At 37.1% G+C, this 19,848-nt stretch overlaps 1 long non-coding RNA gene across 3 annotated transcripts in view; it reads right to left on the bottom strand.

The window, feature by feature from the left end:
- LOC141491636 (uncharacterized) overlaps nucleotides 1–19,848 on the bottom strand; it is a 68,061-nt gene that overhangs the window by 9,612 nt on the left and 38,601 nt on the right. The window contains exons 1-2 of one of the 3 annotated variants that reach the window (XR_012469679.1): nucleotides 9,301–9,590; nucleotides 3,739–3,834 (exon numbers count right to left, since the gene is read on the bottom strand). This is a non-coding gene — a long non-coding RNA (uncharacterized LOC141491636). Of the gene's footprint in view, nucleotides 1–3,738; nucleotides 3,835–8,772; nucleotides 8,958–9,300; nucleotides 9,591–19,848 lie in introns of those variants that run through there. The other 2 variants (XR_012469680.1, XR_012469681.1) reach the window with 2 other exon arrangements.

Genomic DNA, 19,848 nt, shown 5'->3' with positions numbered 1-19,848 from the left:
CAAGGAGCTTCCATTCATATCAATGAAAATTTGTAATAAGGAGAAATATCAAAAATGATTATTGGACCCTAAATATATTCAATAATTCATGCCCTGAAGGAAATGTTACATTGCCTCCACAGTAAGGCAATGCTCTACAAAAGAGTTCAATTCTTCTAGTTTCACATTTTGGCACATACATTGAGGAAAAATAATTGAACCCTAAAATATATCTTAGGTAACAGGGACCAGCACATGAACTGGATGCTCTAATAGTGTCTCCTTAGTGGAGAGCCTGGAGATCTTACTTCTGGGAAGGCCAAGATGACACATGAGGCACATACATTGGAAAGACTTTGAATTGCCATCTGTTAGACACATGCCTCTTTGATTGATTACCTAGCCAGATGTGGAAGTGTCTTTTAAAAGACCTTAGGCAGCCTCCACCATTCTTTTTGATGGCCTTCTCTTAGTTTGACTCTTCCATTGACAATGTTCAGTGAAAGACAATACTATAACAAAAGGGTAATGGCCATTCTATCTTCCTGGGAGAATGTGCGGCCTTGTGAAATGAACCCTGGTCTCTGTGTTTCTTCTTTTCCTTGTTGGGGCAAGGCCATGGAGATTTAGACTTTTGAGTTTCAAAAGGTAAGGAGAACAAATCTCTGGCATTTGAACTACTGGGTTTCTAGGTAGTTCAGCATCAATGCCTCAAGATAAAAGGCATAACCTTTGGGAATGACCACTGGAACTCATTCTCTTTGGAACTGAGATCAGGATTTAACTGACAGTGCCATCACTTTGAAATGGAGTCAAATGAGCCCACTCTTCCCAGAGACCAAGATGAGATAAAAGAGAGTATACCTCCAAAGTTTTGGAGAGGAAAATCTTTAGTTTATCCCTTTGTAAAAACTCATTGATATTAAGAAGTTATGGAACTAACACCAAGGGAAGAGAACAATCAGCAGGACCTTGAGTCCAGTTTGGTAAAGAAGAATCCTCAAACTCATCAGGGTCTCCCTTGATCCTACAAGGGTGAGTCGTATTGGTCTTGTATTGCCAAGGCAAGCAAGGGTAGGATTCAAAATTCAATAAATCTAATAACTTTATGCTGTCAAATTAAATAAATCTTGGATCAAATGTAGTCCTCAAGTGATGGTATCCAAATGATTCCAGGTAGAAACAAAGGTTCCCCACACTTTCTTCAGAAGAAAAAGACCAGGGAAGATTCATTAAATGTACCAAAACAACCTCAGCAACAAACAAAAACCTATCTAGGAGGCAGCTAAGTTACACAGTGGATAAAGCACTGTAGTCAGGAAGACTTGAGTTAAAATCTGACTTCAGACACAATAATTACCTAGTTGTGTGACCTTGGACAAGTCACTTAATCCCATTGCCTTGCAAAACACAAAAACAAGACAAACACCTATTTTGGGATTGGTGATTTTTGATGAGAAAAGACATATTTCTGTTTCTATGTGCTATGTTTTGACATGAAGGCTCTAGCTAGGTCCCTCATGATACTATAGGTCAATTATTTTACAAGCCTAAATAAAACTGTCTCATGACAGGTATCATACTGGAAGATAAAGTGGGCAGATCTTGGAGTCAAAATCATTTGTAGTTGTGTGAGCTCAGGTAAGATGTTTAGCCCCTCTAAGTTTTGGCATGCTTATCTTTTGACTTCCTCACCTTTAAGGCAGCCTTACAGTCAACAGGGAGCTGGCCTCTTAAGCAGAAAGATCTAGGTTCTAAATTCTAGCTCTAATACATCTCTTGCTTTGTGATCCTGGACATATCATTGAGCTTTCAATGTTGTAGTCAGCTTAGTTTCAGAGACGATGCCAACCTATTAGGTGTTTTTTATCTTGAAATTATTTATGCCAGTGAAATCAAAAGACCAGTCCATATTTTTAATTTGAAATTGATTTTCTCTAATTGTGTATCTCTAATGATGATGATGATGATCCCTAGCATTCTTATTGCTCCTATGATTGTTCTAAGTATTTTACAATTATCTCAAATGAGAAGGTAGGCGTTATTATCATCATCCTTTCTACAGATGAGGAAACTGCGTCAAACAGGTTAGTTGACTTGCCCAGTGTCATATAACTATTATCTAAATCAAGATTTTATCTGAATTCTTCCTAATGCCAAGCCTAAGTTTCTCAGTTTTATACCTGACAGCCTCTTTTTTCAGATGGAAAGCTCTAAGCATTTAGAACTCCCTGCTCTGTCTCCTGCTGCCTGCTACAAATCTATTGGGTCTGGAGTCAAAGGTTCTAGGTTCAAATTTACCACTAATATTTTACACGTTATGTTTATTTATTTTCATGTGACCCAGGCAAATAAATCAACTGCCCAATTCAATGAGGAAGAGGGAGGGTCTGGGCAAAAATGGTCTCTGACATCCCTTCTAATTCTAAGTCCCAACATATGGTAAATTTGACAGTTCATGTCTTCATCTTCCACCTCTTTCTCCCCTTCTCATTGATCCACCCTTTAAACTTGACTAATACAGAATACTCTGAGACCCTATAGCCCCATGACACTCTAGTCACTGTCTCCTCTGCTACTGTGTGGACCACCATAAGGCAGAATTGCCAAATCAAGTTTCCCTTTACCTACAGAAAGAGAATGTCCATAAACTGCTTCAGTGGACTCTCTATGACTCCACTCATTATCTTGAGACTTTCAGAACAAAGCATCCAACCTTAGCCATGATACAGTCACAGTATATCAAATATACATATATTTATATATTGTATAAAATACATATATACACAAAGTTATGTATAAATGACATATATATAAATATGGACATTTGTGTGTGTATTATACAGAGACGGTGGATATATTTATAAGCATATGAGTATTTAGTCTCCTACCAATAGAATGCAAGTTTCATGAATTCAGAGATTGTTCCATGGTTATAATTGTGTACTCAATGATTGGTATGTGGTAAAATGTTTCATTCATGCAATCAGCATAGAGAGAATCTGGCAAGGGACACAGTAAGAAATAGGGAAGAGTATACAGAATTAAAGTGATTTATACATGTTTTGTCTATCTCTGGAAAACATTCATACATTCATAAAACTGGAATTTTAAGATAGTCTCTTTCTGGCACTGAACCATGAATTTATATTAAAAGAAAAAAAATTTTTTAAAAAGTATTTTTTTTGTTTTTCAAGTCAATGGGGTTAAGTGATTTGCCCAAGATCACACAGCTGCTAACTGTCAAATTTTGGAGACTGGATTTGAATTCAGGTCCTTCTGACTTCTGGGTCAGTGTTCTATTCACTATGCCACCTATTATTTCTTAATACTTAATTTTTCCCTGTCTCAATAGAGCTAAAAAATATTGATTCAAGTCAAAAAATGGGAACAAGAATGGAAAAATGGGAAACAAACTAGGAATTAGCTTTGTGACCCATGTATAAGAGATATTTCTGACAATCTCCTCTCCTTAGAAGTTTTCCAGAAGAAGCTAAATAACCAATTTTCAATTGTGTTAGCATGGGAATTACTTTATGAATTGGGTTGATCTCCAAGATCCCTTCTAACTCTGAAATTATTTTTCTAGTGTTCTAATTTGCTATGGCACAAGTATGCTTCTGGGATGATTTATTTATTTTTTTGGTCAAGTATAATGGAGGAAATTCTATTCCCAAACTCAACTAATATACTCATCCAATGACCAGAATATAATTACCAAGTATTCAGTACACTGGACTTGGAATCAGGCAGACTCACCCTCATTAGTTCAAATCTGGTCTTCGACATTTACTAACTCTCCCTCAGTTACTCATGTGAAATGGGAAGCCACTCCAGGATCTTTGCTTTAAAAATCTACAAAAATGGATCACAAAGTTGCAAGTGACTCAACAACAAATATAAAGACATGGAGTTTTCATTTATAATTTAATGTGTAAATAATAGAATTTCAGAGTTGGAAGAGATCTCAGGCTCAGAATCAAATACATACCCCCCCCCAAAAAAATCACAGCTTTGGAACAACTGTCAAATATAACAACAAATTTAAGGGCATGGAGTTTCAATGTAAAATTTAATGTGTAAATCACAGAATTTCAGAGTTGGTAGGGATCTCAGTAATAGAATCAAATGCATATCCTCCCTCCAAAAAAATCACCACTTTGGAACAACTCACAAATGAAAATCCAGTGTTTGCTTAAAGACTTCCAATGAAAAGGATCCCACCACTACTGTGTTAACAAATGGAAATCCTGTAGTATTGTGTCATTTAGGAGTCCTCCACAGAAGTCCTAATCCAACAGTAGTATGAAGGTTCTTGTTGGCTTTGCCAATGGAGCAAAAGCTTTTGGAAGATCCTACCAAGGTTTTTAGTACAGTAAGGATGATAGACCATGATGACTTCCAAGGATTAAGCTACCTAAGGATAGCATGACTTACCACCTATTGGCTTATTAATAAATAATTAATTCTTTAGAGTAAAATAACTCTATAAAAATGATATCCAATTAAGATTCCAAGAAGAACTCATTAATATTTTATATTTTATAAGTGTAATCCAACTGATAGGAAAGCTTCATATGCAAATATTAGAAATGTTCTATAAATGAAAAATACTAGAAAACATTTGACAATGGTTTCTTAATTTAATTTAATTCCTGAAAGAATAATTCATTATGACATGCATTTCTGCTTTGTGAACACCAGGTCTAATTTAAATACAAGACAATATCAAATGGTTTACTTTTACTTTTTTTTTCTTTGGAGGTATTCAGGTCAAGGAGCCTTTAGGAAAGATTGTAAAAACAACCACATTTATTAAAAAGCAAAAATCACTTTACACCAGGAGAGAAACAAATTCCTCTTATATTGAAATGAAAGGTTCCCAAGTATCCCCCTGATTACTTTCAAATATCACTAAAAACCCTGATTCTGACCACACTCTAATTCTGGTTGCAGCCAAAATAGAGCAACATGGAATATTATTTTAAAGGCATGTTCTAAAAGTATATCAATCCCCTGAGAATGACTGCCATTTGTCTAAGACATTAAAAATGTCAGTATGCTTTTGTCATGAAAATCTGACATATAAGCATTCAATTACCCAATTTCCATGCACAAATACAGGTTTTTCAGTATGGAAGTAGTAGCAGAATCACATACAGCTTATTGGAACTTGAAAGAATCATTCCAGGTAGAAGAAAGTCTTGTCATTTACCAGACAATCCTCAGTGTGGGTGATTCTGTACTAAATCGACCCACATAAGTTGTTTTTAAATTGGCATAATTTTGATTTTCAAATTAATTTTAAAATTTTTTTTTAAATTATTTATCAACTATATGGAAGGAAGGAAGGAAGGAAGGAAGGAAGGAAGGAAGGAAGGAAGGAAGGGAGTAAGCATTTGTTAGCTCTGTTCTAAGCATTATACTCAACCTTTGTAAATATTATCTCATTTGAAGAAGGAAGGAATGAGTCAATCAATCAGCAAGCATCTCTTCAGTGGTGGCTCTGTGCCAGCTGCTAGATGCTGGCCAATAAAGACAAAAATACAACAATCCTAAAGGAGCTTATGTTCTAATGAAGTTCATATATACTCTACATTCATATATAATGAAATACAAAATATACAAAGATAATAAAATGGTATGATTTAGGATTCTTATAACTAAGAGTGGGGAGGAAAAAATTTCATGTAGAAAACAAACTGGAATTTAAAATAAGAGGTGTAAGGAGGGAGTGCTCCAAGAGATAGGAGCAAGTCATAAAGATAAGAAGACTAGGAAGAAGTTCAGTTTGATTGTAATACAGAGTCTGACAAAATTGTAGCATCCACTCTGGTTTATAAGCCCAGCTTGCACCAGGGTTGGGTCCCTGGAAGGCAGATATACAGGCTAGCCCATGGGTGTCTATTTCTAAAATTACAAACTCATGAGACCCCACTAGTGTGTTTACCTTTAACAATATTCTAGTATTTACTAAAAGGGTGAAGGAGAAAAATAGTTACAAAACATTTCTCCCATAAAATGACAGTTTATTATTTCACAAATCTGCACTGCGCTCATGAGAAAAAAGGTAGAAGGGTAGTGATGAAAATGAGTATAATACCACATGACAAAGAAAGCTTAAAACTCATGGTATTACAAGGTCTAGAGATTTTTCATAGTTTTAAAATAATATTCCATATTGCTCTACTTCTGACTTCAACCAGAATTAGAATGTGGTCAGTTATTTGGCAGGTTTCCCAAATCTGTTCTCCATAATCTAACTGTCTTCTCTGATTCAGAGTCATACTCTTCCTCTCTTAGATGATTAGCTCCTGTATCCTGATCAAGCTGAAGTATATATATTTGTTCCTGACTGGATGCAGTATCTGCTCAAAGATATTTTACTGGTAGAGGCTGGGGAAAGAAAGAAAACCCCTTATTTCCCTACCCCTCCCAACCCTGCATTGCAATGTCTCCTCCACCAGCAACTCTTGATTTGCAATCTCTTTTACCCTAAAACTGCTTTAATTCCATCCATAGCTTAGTTATTTTAAAGCCCTCAGAGCTATGGCTCATTTGTTTCCTCAGTCAATGACTTTACTCCTTTCTTGATTCAATCAGAAAGGTAATAGTACCTTACAAAGGGACAGGAGTAAGATTATCTTTAGGGATAGTTCAGGAAACTTCTAAGTTTTTCTACTAAGTCATAGACAGATTGAAATAAATATTTGGAGAAGGAACTCATAATTGGTAGTTACCTATGCTGATCAATTTATAAATCCTTTATGGATTTTCATAGTCATAATCAATGTATATGTTAAATATTGTTATACATATTTCTCAATTCTCTATTTTTTTACTTTATATTATCTCATATACAGATTTTCATATTTCTAAATAGTCCCTAAATTTGGTACCCCTTATGGCAATAAAAATATCATTACCTTTATGTAATTTAACTTTTTCCAAACTACTGGTCACTTGACTTGTTTCAGTTTTTAATTATTCTAAATAGAGCATCTATGAATATATTTGTTGAAATAGGTTTATTTTTTCCCTTAAATCATTATCTTAAAAAACATTATCTTGAGATATCTTTCCAGAAATCAAATTTTGAGTCAAAGGGTATGAACCATTTCATGCCAACATGTCTCATGTCTTCAAACAAATAATTCCCCCCTCCCCGCTTTAGTCATCTTTCTTTCTTCCTTTACCCCACTCTCCTGTCAGAATTTTATTGTTTTACTTGGGAGGGAACTAGTAGATATTCCATAGATGAAATTTTAGTCAAGTTCATCTCTCTTCATCAGACATATATAGGGTCAAATACAAAGCTCATGAACACCAAAGGTCAAGTCTTTTGCCTTGGCTCAATGTCTTCACTGGCTAGGAGAGAAATCCTCCTCCAATTCCTTCAGCTAGAAACTAATAGAATACTTTTCTGAATTTAAAGATGGGTTAATTTATATGAAATGTTTCTGAGATAAGCTCCAAAATGACAAGGCAGTATATTTGATATGAAAATCAAACCAAGAGAACAGGAATTAGGAGATCCTGGTTTTCCTCTTGGCATTTCTACTGATAACATTGGTTAGCCCCTTTGGTTTGCCCTTTTTCTAGGCAGTCAAGTGACTCAGTATGATAGAGCTCTGGTCCTGGGATCAGGAAGACCTGAATTTAAATCTGGTCTCAGACACTAACTATATAACATCCAGCAAGATACTTAACCCTGTTTGCCTCAATTTCCTCATCAGTAAAATGAACTGAAGAGGGAAATGGCAAACCATTCCAGTGACTTTGCCAAGAAAACTCCAAATGGGTTCATAAAAACATTGGACATGACTGAAAACAACTGAATAACAAGCCCTGTTAGGTTACCTTATCCCCAAAGATCTATGAATCCATCCATTTTCCTCTCTTTCTATCACTGATACTATGAAAAATGTCCATTTAAAAAAAAACGATAACCTTCATTCTTCAATAGCTATATATCTTTTACTATCTCATATATATTGGTCTTATTATTGTAAGATGTATTATATGCATATATATATATGTATATACCCCAAAACTATGCAATTAGCTAAACAATCTCAAAGACTGATGATTTTCCAACTATCTCCTCTTCTATTGATGCTAATAAGATTTCTAAAAACACAAGGGGGTGCTTACTCATCCAGTCTCCCTAGTCCCTTGCTATTGGCAAGGGTTCTAAATCATCTCACTTGAATTATTAATGGGCATACTAGCCAAGCAAAACTCTTTCCCTCTGTGATTCCTTATTCTCCCATCTCTACCTCTCCTCCTTCATCTTCTCTTCCAGTAAGATTGCATATAATGTACTCAGGCATAGATTTTTGTTTGAAAAACTAAAAAAAAATTGGGATGGATTTGATGCCAAAAAGTAATGAGGGAAAGATTCAAGAGTGTCCTTACTTTCATATACATACATTTATTCATCTTCAATGAACTTACTCAAATGTAAGGTTTTCCAGGACCCCCACCAATCTCCTAGGTGAGAGGGCTATAGATTCCTGGCATCAAAGAATTGGGGGGGGGTGAGGTGATTTTTCAGAGAGACATTAGCTCCTCTTGCCTCAAGCAATGACATTAGCCTCCAATTATATCACAGTTTCTTTCATGAGATAATGGATACTAAAAAAACTTTGTGTTTTCTAAGTTATTTGATTTTACCATCACGAAAGAATTACAGAAGTTTATGGCTGAAATGGACTTAATTTATCTAGTCCAATTCCCTCATTTTATTTTATTAGTTCAACCTGTGAATTTACTGGTGTAGGGAATTCTTACCTCTATAGATGAGGATTATATATGCTTTTGTCAGTCACTTCTAGTCTTAGAGAATTGCTTGGGGGACCAAAATGGCTTGTGATTTGGTGGTTATGGATCAGAAGTAGGACTTAAACACAAGAATTTCAGACTTCAAAGTCAGTTCTATTCACCACCTTCGGTCCATATTACAGAGGGCAAGTCAGTCTTACCTAAAGACATATAGGGAAGGAGGGAGGGAGGGAGGAAGGTGGAAGGAAGGGAGGGAGGGAGGAAAGAAGGAAGGAAGGAAGGAAGGAAGGAAGGAAGGAAGGAAGGAAGGAAGGAAGGAAGGAAGGAAGGAAGGAAGGAAGGAAGGAGGGAAGGAGGGAAGGAGGGAAGGAGGGAGGGAGGGAAGGAGGGAGGGAGGGAGGGAGGAAGGAAGGAAGGAAAAGAAAGAGAAAGGATGAAAGAAAGATAAAAGGTCAACCAAATAAGAATTAAAGGAACACAACAATCTAGAGTGATAGCAAAGGTGAGGGCAAATATTCATCTTTAGTTGAATTTTACCATGATCCTACGTTCATTTCTCCAAGTTCAGGGATAGGAGTTCTATCCTAAGAGCCTTTTCCAGTATCAGGTGTTCATTAAAATTTTCTTGTTTCATAAAGTCAATTTAAGGTTTAAAATATCTTCTGGCCACATTTTGCATATGAAAGACCTTAAGCTGAAGACAGACAATAATCTTGTCCCCTGAGCTCAGTTTTATTTCTTTTTTAGTTTTCTTGCCTTTTTTCCTAGCATAAAATTAAATCCTGGTGTCTGTAGGAAAATCTTTTCCAACCCCTATATATCTTCTATTCATAGTTTAGGGGCTTTTTTGCATGCCGTTGCTTTCATTAGAATGTGAGATCCTAGAAGGCAGGACCTTTTTTTTTTTTCCTTTGGCTCCCTAGAACTTAGCATTTAGTAAGCTCTAAGTTTGTTGACTGAATAACTTTTTTTTGTTTTTTGTTTTTTTCAAGGCAATAGGGTTAAGTGACTTGCCCAAGGTCACACAGCTACATAATTAAGTGTCTGAGGTCAGATTTGATTCCAGGATTTGTGCTCCACTGTTCCACTTAGCTGCTCCCCGATTGACTTATTGATTGACTGAATGACTGTGTCTTTTCCTCTTTCCATTCATCTGCAAAATTTTTTAAATTGAGAAACTGGGGAACTTCAAACCCAGAGGGCTCTTGGCAATTCCTCTGACTACCCAGAATAAGTAAACACATTAATGGGTACTCAAACTGGTTTTTTAGGGCAGAGTGACCCATAAAGTACCTTGAGTCTATGGGTGGCCCTGTCTGGCTAACCGAAGTGCAAAATGTGAGGTGGCCCTGGTTGCTGTGGTTGTTTTGGTTTTTGTAATTAAATGATGAAAAAAAATTTGCTTTTAGGACATGTCCAGATTTCACTTTTTTAACTCCACATATTTCAGGCAGGAGCCATACCAATTAGTGTCTGAATTCCAAAAGAAAAGGCAAGGTACAGTGAACTAAAATAAAGTCTTTTGAGAGTTCTTGGGGGGGGCTGAGAATTTGCTAAAGGAATCATGACTGGGAGATGACCTTGCCAGGAAATGAGAAACCATGATCAATGTCAAATATGCACTGGCTTAATCTTGAAAATTCCTCCCACAAAATTTCTGGGTGACGAAGTTCATTATTCTCAGGTTCCTTTTGAGAGCATCTGCTTTCTTTTCTAACAAACCATCTTCTAGTTTTCCTCGTGTACATCAAGCTTCTAAGTGCTAAAAAAGCAGGGAGCAAAAAAGGGAAAGGGCCTCCAATAGTCATCTGAAGCTCTGCCACCCGAAATATGATTTGAAAGCAATATTCTCAGATTCCATGGGCCCCTTGAGGCTGATTGTAAACATCTTTTATCCAAGGTGGGGAAAACTCTCCCTGGAACTGTCCCATAACTTAGGCTAAGTCTCTTTGCCTTGCTTTTGGGGGTGAAAAATCTTTGTTCTCTAGATTTTGAGAAAAATGAAAGGTACCCCGGTGACAACTCACATGACCTCTGCATAACCACAGAAGGAACACTCTCTTGGGTTGCTGACCCAGGACAGCCAGGCCCTCCCTCCCAGGCTGGAGGACAGAGGCCAGGAGGCAGGAAAGGGTCAGCTTTGACCTTGGAGGCTGGACTTCAGATCCTGCTGAAATGGTAGCTGTAAAACTTGTAAAGGGCCAGGACCCTCCTGGATAACTTTGGAAGTGAAGAAGCAGATCACTTGCCTTCTCTCTCTCTCTTTCTCTGTCTCTATCTTTTTGTCTCTGTCTCTCTGTCTATGTCTGTCTATCTATCTATCCATCTATCTCAGTCTCTCTATCCCTCTCTCATATATTAAATATATATATATATGTCTCTCTCTTCCTCTCTGTATATATATATAGAGAGAGATACAGATAGAGACAGAGACAGAGATAGATAGATAGAGAGAGAGAGATATGTCTCTGTCTCTGTCTCTGTCTCTCTCTGTCTCTCTCTCTCTCTCTCTCTCTCTCTCTCTCTCTCTCTCCCTGCTTTGGAAACCTTAAGTAAAGCCCTGCATAGTCAGCTGCCAATTTTACCCTCTTGTTTTGCCCCAATTGTCATATGACAAATTCCCCATGGGGAAACTGAACAGATTTGTAATTTCTTTTCAGTCGGCCCCAAAGACATCTTCCCTGGGCTATCTCTTAGAAGTCCCTGGTGATGATGGTTATGTATGAGCTGTGACAGGACCCCTACTGTGATGTCTACATCATTTTCTCCTTTGAGTCACAATCCTACCAAGGGGATGGTTACTGTAATCTTCATTTTGAAATTTGGAAGCTGATCTGTTAAAAAGGTAAAATAGCATTTCCAAGATCATACTGAATGTTCATGAAAGTTCAGCTCCTGAGTCATAACCTGGGGTTCAAGAAAAATGAGGGAAAAAATTTTGAAAATACAGTATATCAAGTTAAATAAAAGCAACTCAAGCTATCTGAAAACCAAACCCTGCTATAAATCATTTTACTAAATCTGTAGGTTTGGTGCATTTGCCTCTACATTAGAAATGCTACACCATTCCCTTCATATTTATTTCTGTGGTAATGAAAGGGGTGGAAGAATGGAAAGTGAAGCCCAAATGGTTGGAAGAAAATATAATACCTTCTGCAATATTCCCTATATTACCTCCAGTCAATATTTCTTATCTATTTTCTAGAATTCTATAATCTTGGGAAAGTCACTTCAACTTACAAACTCAGTTTTCTTGCTTGTAAAATGATCTGGAGAACAAAAAGCCAAACTATTCCATTTTCTTTGCCAAGAAAACCCCAAATGGTATCACAAAGAACTGGACACAATTGACAATAATGAGATTTAGAGCTAGAAGGGACCCTTGGAGATGATCATTTTACATTTGACCAGACACAGAGATCCCTAAAGAGGCCAAGTTAACACATTAAGTGACAGATGAGATTTGAGTCCAGGTTCTCTGACTCCACAGGCTGATTCTGCTCTGATATATGGACTTTATGGCACACCAGTATGACAATAATCTTTCTATATGTTATGTGATGAGGTGGGAAAGATCCCTGGATTTGGGATAGAAAAGTTGGGCTCCATTTCTGACCCTGATACTTACTAGCAATGTGACTTTAGATTGGTTACTTAATCTCATTAATCCATGATCTATAGAACTACCTCTTCATCTACTCCCCAATGACTTCCTTTGGGGGGGGGGGCGGTGAAGCAGCAATGGAGGGGCCATAATGGGAAAGGGAATTTCTCCCTCAACCACGATTAAGATGAGCAGCAGAAGCATATGGCAAGTGGTAGATGTATACTTGCACTGTCTTAGATGAGACCTTCAGGTTCACAATTCCTGAATACAAACTCCTACTCAGCAGTACCATGCTCCTGAAATTTAGCCTTCTGGTCTCCAAAGGGAAATTTTCTGGGTGGCACCAGCTTTGAGACTTGACTCATAGTAACCCCAAGTTTGAGAGTTCTAGATTCCAAGAGTTCCAGATCTTCTAGGGAGAGAATTAAAAAAGGACTCTCAAAGCAGCTTGCTCCTTGGGACAATAATGTTTCTCCTTCATTTTCCAAGAAGACCATGGCATCAGGGAGGTGATGCCATGACTAGTAAATGAACTGGATTTGAGTGAGGGGGTTGTGCTAAGTCACCAGCCTCACTTTCTCCTCCAGAGCCACCTGGGTCCAGTGGTCAGATAGGAATCAGGTCAACTGGATGCAAAGCAATCAGAGTAAAGTGACTTGCCCAAAGTCACATAGTAAGTGGCAAGCATCTGAGGCTAGATTTGAACTCCCATCCTCCTGACCCCAAGGCCAGTGCTCTAACTACTGCACCACTTAAATGCCCCACTCCTTGGAGAAATAAAATATAATTAGGAGTGTGCTGGTAAATAATTAACATCTAGCTCTTCTATTCTCCTATATTTGTATAGATATACACACATATTACATTTATATAAATATATTTTATGATTCTATTTATAAATTATATATCTATATAAATATACCATACATATTTATGTATATCAATATAATTTTATATTATACATTTTATATACTTTATTTACATCTATGTATATGAATATATTTATTCATCACATTATATATAAAATATATAAATTATTAACATATAAATATGTGTGCATATACTACCTATTCCCATAGAGAGGCCACTTTTAAATTTAATCTGCATTGTTGGTATTTTCCATTCCTTCTTAAACCCAAGGAAACAATAAAACAAAAAAATCAAGCCCTCATTTGTAGTTCTAGAACATTTCTGAGATGTAAATACTCATATTGAAAATTTAGCAACCAACTCCCTTTTTTGTCTCTGGCTTATCCCTGGTACAACTCAGATTTTCAACCAACCCTGGTCATTTTTCATGGAACTCTTAATTAGTGGAGAAAAAGCTCCCAAAGTAATAGCATCCCTCAAACAGACACACCGTGCTAAGCCGGTGTTCTCGCCAGCAATTAGAAGAGCCTCATGAAAAGTGTTCCAGGGTTGGCAGAAAACTCAGGTTACAAAGGGAAAAATTCTTGTGATCCTGATATGCAGTTCTAACTTACAGAACAGAGCTTGCAAGTAAAACAGACAGTACAGAACCAATATCAATGGTCTGATTTTTTTTGGCACCTCTCAAAATATGCCTCTATTTGGGGTTTAGGGGATCGTGTAAACCTCAGGGTGATTCAAGTCTTGGAGAGACTTTGTAGAATGCTAAAGGGAAGAGGGACTCCCCAAAATAAGTAATAATGTCCAAATTAAGGTCCTTTTCAGAGGGAAGCTAATGATTTATCTGCATGCTTATGATTTCATATTTGTTCATGGCGCCTGTGATTCTTCGTCATCTTCATTTCCTGCCATAGGTGAAGTAAACTTTGTCTTCTAGCCAATGTCCATGTTACATAGGGAGTGTTGTTACCCAGATTTGAGGGGAACCTCAACATGAGCTACAACCAAGATATTTCTGAGAGTTTTCTAGAGAAGTCTTATTTACCTGGTCATGGACTCGGGCATTAAACCAGACAGAATATATGACTACAAATTCATGAGAGGCTTTGGAACTTGTACACATGTTGTTTACAGTCATGAAATATAAGTTCCTTAATTTTCTTAGTCTATATTTAACCGATTGTTGAGACCAATTTCCCTTTAGGTGGGAAAAGGTCCTGAGATGCATGGACTTCTAGGAAACTGCACTGGGCAAGGAGAAACTCAGCAATTTCAAAGACTAAGGAATTGTAGTATCACATATGGAAAGAAAGAAAGAAAAGTTTTGCTAGACTTTATGCAATTTGAAGCCATAGACTAGAATGTACACAGTGCAGATTTGGCTCCAAAGGCCACAGTCTCCATTTGGGAAAAACTCTAAAGAAATGAACTGAAACTTGATGAGCTATAGCCTCTCTCAGACTCAAAAAAATCGTGTGAAGTGACCTGCAATTACCACCACCACCCCAAAACAACACCCTTCTCTGACCCCTCTCTAACTACATCTGGTAGAGATTTACTTCTTCATTTCTCTAAGTTAAGATATTCCTAATTTTTGATTTTTCAAATAAAAAGATCTGACTGGTCCTAACATTTTTGGTGATCTGTGTTTATATTTAATTGGGAATAGGGGATCTAGAACAGAACAGTTCAATGAATGGCTTAGAAGAAAAGACAGAGGTCAAAACCCTCTGCCTAAAATAGCTAGGTTTATGTGTTTGTTTGTTTTCAATTCTAGCTTGGAAACTCTCACAATCATTACTTTGCCATTTCTGTTTATAAACTTCCCAAAAGTAGAATTTAAGCTAGTTTGTGGGTTTTTCTTGTGACCCTCCAATTAAAATCCTGAGCCAAGAATCCTGGTGAGAGGAAAATAGGCATGTGTAAACCATGGTGTATGTACCCATTGTTTCCACCCAAGCAAATGAGGAAATAACTGAGGAGTAACCCTTCTTTGGGAGCAAAGAAAGTTATTGCCTTTGAGAAGAGCGGTCAAATCAAAATTCCAAAGATGGGCTCATCGGGGGTGGGTTTTCCCCTTTGTTTTTGCTTTACCCTTTCAACTTCCAAATCTGGCCAGATAGATACCATACAGAGATATCTCTAGCACCTTGCTCAGTGGCCTTGAATATAATTGGTGCTTAATAAATGCTTATCAAATGACTGCTTATTTATCTATAAAACAAAGTTAAACAGGGTGGCTAGATGGTACAGTGAGTAGAGCACCGGCCCTGGAGTCAGGAGTCCCTGAGTTCAAATGTGGCCTCAGACACTTAATAATTATCAAGCTGTGTGACCTTGGGCAAGCCACTTAACCCCATTGGCTTGCAAAAACTAAAAAAAAAAAAAAGTTAACAGAGTTCATTTTTAGATGGTCTCCAATTACCTCCTGGTGGTTTGCTAAATCCCAGAGAATAAAACTTCATGTCTAGTCTATTTAAAAGAAAGAATCAAGTTAACAATCTTTGTAGATCTTTAATACTTCTAGACCCTTAGTTGAATAGCAATGTTTCTGAAGTAATAAAATGTATTTAAATCTACAGATTTAGAGTTATAGTTAAGTAAAATGTGGTAATTAGTGCCAGTCCACTGGAATTATTGGGTATATATTCAAATAATGAAGCCCCTTCCGGATATTGTAACTCAAAATAATTAAAGTATTATCAGAGAGATTACTTCTATAGAAATTTACAAATCAAAAAAGTGTTATATTAAAATTAACTAGTTTTACTCCTAAATAAAGAGGGCCAACAATAAAGAATAGAGATTGAACATAGAATCAGAAAATCATGTTTGGGATAGGAAGGACCTCACTGTCCATCCCTCACCTACCTGGCAAGCAAATTGAAAAGCTTGGCACATGAACTAACTTGGTTGAGAATGTGTATTTACTAATTGGTAAAAGGGTATTTGAAACAGACCATCTGATTCCAAAAACAGTCATCTTTCCCTCCATCCTCACTAATTTCTTGTGTCCTGCCTAGTAATCAACTAGGGAATCCTTTGCTCCATCTGAGCCCTAATTTTCATTTCTATGAAATGGGGTTTAATAACATTTGCACAATCTTTTCCAAGAATGGTTGTGAGGAAAGATCACCATACAAGTCTCAAAACTCTATATAAATGCATTTGTCATTAGTAATATGAAGGTCTTTTAGCCATTCTTTGACTTGTCTATAGATCATAGAGCTAACATAGAACTATAAACTTGATAGGATAGTTTTTAAAAGTTGCCTAACCTAATCCTCTTTTTTTCTCAGATTGGAAACACAAGGTCCACCAAAAAGTAGATTGACCTGTGTCTCACAGCGTGATGAAACCAGAAGCCAAAACTTCTGCCTACCATTCTAGTGCTCTAGGTAGCTAGGGAATGCAGTGGATAGAGAGCAGGGTCTAAAGTTAGGAAGACTCATCTTTCTGAGTTTAAATCTGACCTTCCTGGGTAAGCCACTTAACCCTGTATGCCTCAGTTTCCTCATTTGTAAAACTAAATGGAGAAAGAAATGACAAACCTCTCTAGTATCATTGCCAAGAAAACCTCAAATAGGGTCAAGGAGAGTTGGGTACAACTGAATCAAGAAGCAGCCTCATTAAAACTATCTTGTGCCAATGCATTCACTATAATGGATTAATCTTTTCTTTCAATCTGGATGGATTTAGGAGAGATAAGAAATTCCTTGTATGGAAACTGTTTCCTCTGATAATTTGGGGTTTTTTTGTCCATTGAAACTCAGAACTGACCAGCTTCAGTCTTTCCATTGGTGAGGATAATAGCCCAGTGCCACCACATCCTGCTTAAACTACAGTTTTGAGAGGGGGAAGTCAGAATCATAAAGCAATATCCATAACAATCTTTTTGTTAAGTGCTGAATGGGATTCAGGAACATGACCTAAAATTCACTTCCTCTGGAGATCCTGAGGTGCAGTGGGGAAAATAATGAATTTTAATTCAGAGGACCTTTGTTCAAATCGGGATTTGATTCTGTTATTCACACCTGTATGATCTTGAACAAATCACTTAGTCTCTCTAGAGCACAGTCTCTCATGTGTAAGAATCAAATAGGTTTCCATTTTTAGAGGATGACTGAGATTAAGCTTGAAAATAGGCACCAAAAAACTAGCCATTGTAAACTCAAAATTTCTTCCTACTCACCCAGCAAAAATTCTTCCCAACACTATAGAAGTGAGCAAATGGCAATTTGTGAGAGCAGATGAGAAGTGGAGGCAGGGGGCTGGACTCTCTCCTCTACTGGAAGCCTCTAAAACCATATGATGATATGGTTAAACAGACTGCTCCTTGCAGTATGACATGTATAAAAGGGCACAAGAGTAGTTCTTTCTCACTTGGAAAGCAAATTAATATTTAGCATCCTCATACAAATTGGATCTGCCATCAGCTCCCCTTGTTTATTTCAGACACTCATTTATTTCTATGAGAGTGTGGTTCATTTGCTCACACATTGAAAATAATGGACAGTTTCCCATGACAAATATTGAAAAGATGGCTAAAGAGATACCACCATAGAGCTCTTGACCCCAGATCAGAGTGGGTCTTCAAAAAGGATAAGAAAAGTTTAAAAAGCTTTCTTTAACCCAATTATTCTCAACAAATTTTCAAGCATTCTCAACTCCTTATTCCAGTCTGGTGAAGTTTATGGACCCCTTCTCTACATCTATACAATATAAATGATATAATAATAAATAATGCAAAAAAATCCAAAATACATAAGTTTATAAAAGATGTTCCTTATATTGAAAAGAGCATTTTTAGTTCAAAGACACCAGGTTAAGAACTACTATCAATTTTCCCAGATGTCCTTTAATAACAAAGCTTATGGGGAAGCAGAACCAAGATGGCAGGGTAAAGGTAAAGACTAGCCTATACCTTTAAATAATGGTTTTAAACAAATTTTAGAGCAGGACCCCCCCCAAAAGTAGTAGCGAAACAATTCTCCAGCCCAAGACAAGTTAGAAGATGGGTATCAAAGGTCAGTGGCATCAGGGTGAGAGAGGAGGGCAGCCCAGTAACAGACCCAGACCAAGCAGACCCAGAGCAGCCTCTTAGGGCAAGTAAATCATTGGCAGTAGTGGTAGTTTCTCAACCTACAGACACCAAAAACAGAAAAGGCCTGTCACATCAGGGTGAGAGTAGAGCACAGTCCAATACAAACCACGCCAGCCAGGACAGGGTCCAGCAAAGTAGGAGCAGGTCTTGGGAGCCACTGAATTAGTAGCTTCTGGAGTTCTCAATACACTGAGAAGGGGTATGAACTAATCAGGGTATGAATTAATCAGTCTATGAACTAATCAGAAGAAGATTACAGGGTTCCCTTTGCTAGCACTGAGGCAGGACTCTGTTGCTTTGTCCATACTTGGACCCAGGTCACAATCCTGGAGGGCAATTCCAAGGTAACGCCAGAACTTGCAGATTCAGTGAAACAGGGACCCTCATCGTAGTTAAAGGGAAGAAAAGCTTATGGTCACTCACAGACCAGAGCACAGACCAGGAGAGTAGCAAACACTTCTCCTTTTAGATCATATTATTTTGGAACTTACAGGTCCCTAGAGGTATTTCTGAAAACTCCTGCACAAAACCCCTAAAGCCTGGGAGAGAGCACTTCCACCCTGGACACAGAGTTCTACTTTTACAAAGAGGTAAAAGTCAAGTAACAGGTTGGGGAAATAGCAAACAACAGAAAAATTTACTAATTGTGACCACAGAAAGTTACTTTGGTAACAGGATAGATCAAAACACACATTCAAAAAAGATAAAGTCAAAACTTCTCCATCCAGAGACTTCAAGAACAATAGGAATTGGTCTCAGTTCATGGAAGAGCTCAAAAAGGATTTTGAAAATTAAATAAGGGAGGTAAAGGACAGATTGAAAAAGAAATGAGAGTGATGCAAGAAAATCATGAAAAACAAGTCAAAAGCTTGATAAAAGAGACACAAAAAATACTGATAAAATTAGCATTTTAAAAAAGGCAGCTAAATAATAAGAGGTACAAAAGGGCAATGAGGAAAAGAATATCCTAAAAAACAGAATTGGTCAAATGGAAAAGGAGGTTCAAAAGCAGTGGATAGAGCACCAGCCCTAGAGTCAGGAGTACCTGAGTTCAAATCCAGCCTCAGACATTTAATTATTACCTACCTGTGTGGCCTTGGGTAAGCCACTTAACCCCATTTGCCTTGAAAAATCCTTAAAAAAAGGAAGAAAATAATTCCTTAAAAAATAGAATTGAGCAAATGAAAGCTAATGATTTTATGAGAAATCAAGAAACAATGAAAGAAACCAAAAGAATGAAAAAAATAGAAGACTGTGAAATATTTCATTAGAAAAACAATTGACCTGAATAATAGATGCAGGAGAGATCATTTTAAAATTATAGGACAATCTAAAAACCATGATCAAAAAAGGGGCCTAGATATCATCTTTCAAGAAATTATTAAGGGAAACTGACTTGCTATTATGCAATCAGAGAGTAAAATAGAAAGTGTAAGAATCTGCTGAAAGAGATCCCCAAATGAAAACTCCCAATAATATTATATTCAAATTCCAGGGCTTCCAG

Source organism: Macrotis lagotis, chromosome 6 (genome assembly GCF_037893015.1).
Source record: "Macrotis lagotis isolate mMagLag1 chromosome 6, bilby.v1.9.chrom.fasta, whole genome shotgun sequence".
Taxonomy (NCBI): Eukaryota; Metazoa; Chordata; class Mammalia; order Peramelemorphia; family Peramelidae; genus Macrotis; species Macrotis lagotis.
This window is presented reverse-complemented; position numbering and strand designations above follow the sequence as displayed.